Source organism: Papaver somniferum, unplaced genomic scaffold, assembly GCF_003573695.1.
Source record: "Papaver somniferum cultivar HN1 unplaced genomic scaffold, ASM357369v1 unplaced-scaffold_29, whole genome shotgun sequence".
In the NCBI taxonomy this organism is placed as follows: domain Eukaryota; kingdom Viridiplantae; phylum Streptophyta; class Magnoliopsida; order Ranunculales; family Papaveraceae; genus Papaver; species Papaver somniferum.
The window spans coordinates 3,316,430-3,320,576 of NW_020639929.1; the positions used below are offsets into that span (position 1 = coordinate 3,316,430).

General features: G+C 37.0%; 1 pseudogene; it reads left to right on the forward strand.

The window, feature by feature from the left end:
- The first annotated feature begins 2,472 nt into the window (after positions 1 to 2,472).
- On the forward strand, positions 2,473 to 3,003 carry LOC113341423 (annotated as a pseudogene).
- Positions 3,004 to 4,147: the final 1,144 nt, after the last annotated feature.

Consider the following 4,147-nt stretch of genomic DNA (forward strand, 5'->3'; position numbering starts at 1 on the left):
TTCCAAAAAGGAATTTCTATAAGTAGGTTTCTAAGCCAATCTGCCTCCTTACATGCATCAGTTAAAGCTATCAATTCTGACAACATTGTTGAATCAGAAATACAAGTCTGCTTCTTGGAACTCCAAGACACAGCAGCACCCCCTAATGTAAAAATCCATCCAGAAGTTGACTTGGAATTTGATTCTACATTGTTCCAGTTAGCATCGCTGTACCCCTCTAGTGCAGCGGGATAGCCTTGGTAATGCAAACCAAAATTTATTGTTCCTTTCAAGTAAGCCATAACTCTTGAAACTACTTTCCAGTGTTCATATCCTGGATTACTTGAGAAACGACATAATATTCCCACGGCTTGGGCTATGTCCGGTCTTGTGCAATGCATAGCGTACATAAGACTCCCAATAACACTAGAATACTCAAGTTGAGCATGAGTACGGCCGGTGTTCTTCATTAACTTGATAGTATGTTCTAAAGGAGTAGGTGCTGGATTGTCATCAAAGTGACCATATTTCTTGAGAAATTTCTCAATATAATGAGATTGAGTTAAAACCAACTCATCTCCCTTTCTTAGGATCTTAATTCCCAAGATTACATCAGCCTCTCCTAAATCCTTCATATCAAAGTTAGAACTAAGAAACTTCTTTGTTTCTTCCACAACAGATATGTCAGACCCAAAGATTAACATATCATCAACATACAAACAGAGAATCACACAACCAGAACTATCATGCTTACTATAGATACATTTATCCGCATCATTCACCACAAAACCATATGACAAAACTACTTTATCAAACTTCTCATGCCATTGCATAGGGGCTTGCTTCAAACCATAGAGAGATTTCACTAACTTGCAAACTTTCTTCTCTTGGCCTGGTAATATGAAATCTTCAGGTTGTTCCATATATATCTCTTCTTCTAAATCCCCATTTAGAAAAGCAGTTTTGACATCCATTTGATGCACAACCAACTTATGAATAGAAGCAAGTGCAATCAAGCAACGAATGGATGAGATGCGGGCAACAGGAGCATATGTATCAAAGTAATCAATACCATGTCTTTGTTTATAACCCTTGGCAACTAGCCTTGCCTTAAACTTATCAACTTCACCATCAGCTCTCAACTTTCTCTTGAATATCCATTTACTTCCTATTGCTTTAGCACCAGGAGGTAAATTTACTAATACCCAAGTCCCGTTAGTCAAAAGCGAATGCTTTTCATCATTGATGGCTTCTTTCCAGAAATTTGCATCTCTAGAACTCATGGCTTCAGCATAAGTTTTAGGGTCATCATCAGTATGCATAACATACTGGTTAACACTAAGAATTCGACCACAGCCTGGGGGGCGATGCCCCCCAGGACCCCCCTTTGGTTAGCGGCGTTGAAAATATTCCAACAAACACAGCATCAAGTCTTCTAACCGCTTCACGCCATGGAATCAGAATGTGAATTCACCTTTTCCTTCTCTTGTGTTTTCCAAAACTCCCAAATTATGATGTATGCGCCTAGCCTAAACAAAACCCGTAATTATTCCAAATTCCATTGATAAAATAACGCTTTAAAATTGTTAGAAATTTTATGGTATGGAATAGAAACAATTATGGCTTGAGGCGCGTAGATACACTTTCTTTAAAGCGTTATTTGCTCCCACTCGATTTGAGTTGTTGAAGGGATCGAATTGCAAACCGCTTCTGGGATACAACAAGCCTTGTGTGATTGACGACCAACAAAATCGACAGATCACTCCCTGAACTCTTCTTGATATCGTAATTAGATGACAAACAAGATAATGACAGAGATTGAAAGAAATTCTGAGTCTGTTTTCCATCAAGGTAGTTTCACAATATATAGGCACTGAACAGACACATAAAGAATCCGTTCATAACATGTCTTTTTACATCCCCACCTTTTAGGTCAGTGAAAACTACATGGAAACTCATTTTTCTATTTTTACAATTGTGAAACCCACAGGGGTAAATTTTTACGCGCCCACCCAATTTTTTTGAGAAAATTTCTCTCAAATCCATAGTTTATGAAATTATGTTCCTTCACGCTTCTTCTTCAATTCCTTCTCTTCTTCTTCTCTAATGTGAATTTCTTCACGCGCCGAATTTCTGATTTAAGTTTCCAGAATCCAAAATTGTTGATGCAGATCGAGAATTTTGCTAAAACCCAGCTCCATTAATGCTGATTTTTGCCACACAAATTGGGGGAAGGTTGTATCTGACTATGATGGTGATAGAGTTCTTATGCAGTTGGGTTTTTTAGTCCAACCCAGAATCTGAGACGCAGTTGGACTTTTCTTTTTTCATTTATTTATTTCTTACGCAGTTGGGTTTTTTAGTACTAACATATTTGTAAATTCTTTGCACGGATGATTAGTTGTCAATTCAGCAGATTATGGTGAGCTTATGGGTTGATCTTATCAGCTGAACCCGTACATGAAAGCCCCTATCTCAAATGCATATCAGATAATGGTAATGTTAGATGATGAAGAAATAGAGGTTGTCCAGAGCAAAGAGAGATGGGCATATGTGAAGGTTAACATGGAAGGAATCGTTATTGGCCGTAAAGTATGCATCCATGAACATGCCGGTTTCACAATCCTGGCTATTCAACTTGAGGACATGTTCGGTATGAAGCACGCACACATTTTTTTTCCATTTGTTAGACGGCACAAGAACTTGACCTGTAAGATGGTTCCTTCATGGTTGGTTATCGCAAGTTTTTTTTAGGTAGACACAACATGTTTGGACTACGCTTATTTGATTCGTTGTTCTATAAAGACTCGACTGAGGGTTGGAGGACTGTATGTGATGTCATGGAAGTAAGTTTGTCTTTGTGGATTTGGTTTGTAAAAGTTTGATTTAGGATGTGTTTTGTTGTTGATGAAATTTTTGGGAATTATACACTACAGGGAATTCGTGGACTGTGTGATGCGCTTAAGAATTACTCGAAAGGATGGTGTCTTTTTTCCCCCTTCAGTATCATCTCTATTCACCTAAGTTCTGCCTCTTTGACTATCCTGAAAAGTGGAAGTCATCTCCTTCTGTTTATTAATTATTACTTTGTGTTGTGCCATTATTTAACGCCTAATAAGGATTTCATATGTCTGAGACTCTGAAATTTATGTACGCTTGAGTTTGTTAGTATTCTCTGACCAAAGAACAATAATACGTTTGTTTACTTGGGAGCAAGAACAAGAGAAGCTAGGTTGGTTGTTTTGTCCAGACAGAGATTTTATGTGTGCCAGTTTACTCTGGAATCCAAACAGCCTAACTCCTCTGTTGGTGTTGATTTTGGTCATAATGCTTGAATAATATGTTATGCAACTACAAAAGTTGTTGCATAACTTTTTATGCAGTCCAGAAAATGGTCGTGTAACACATTGTGCAATAATTTTTTTGTTTCTATTGAAACCATCAAAAACAAAGACTGCATAACTTGTCATGCACCTACAATAATATCTGCATAACATGTTATGCAGTCGTGAAAATGGATGCATAATGCATTATGCATCGAGAAAATTGTTGCACAATCTTTTATGCATCGAGAAAATAGATGCATAACCTGACATGCATCTGTAAATATGGATGCATAATGCATTATGCATCAATTTTTGATGTATGCGTAATTTGTTATGCAGTCGACAAAGTGGTTGCATAATTCGTTATGGGTCTGCAGAATGTGTTATGCATCTTTTTTTGTGGCTGCATAATGCTTATGCATTAAGTTTTCAAAAAAATTGCTTAAAATGATGATCACCTCTATTAAAAAGATTTGCAACGGTATAAAATTTCAAGGCGCGGTTTTTTAGATATGTTATATCCAAGTTGCGCTGTCAATTATACCCCTGATGCATAACCCGTTATGCAGACGTTTTCCAAAATTTCATATAATTATGGGTGTCACGGAACTAAAAATTAATTGTGAACCTGACAATGAAAATATTGTTTCCTTTCAGCCAGCACCTAATTTTCCCTTTAGGTTATTGACCGTTTAGTTTCAAGTAAAACTAAAACCAACAGACACATCTCTTAGGATCATTCTGTCTCATCTCTTATAATCATTCATGTCTCGTAAAAAATAGATATTTAATCTCCAGATTAGATTTCCAACAAATATCAGCTACTTAAAAAGGCGATAAAT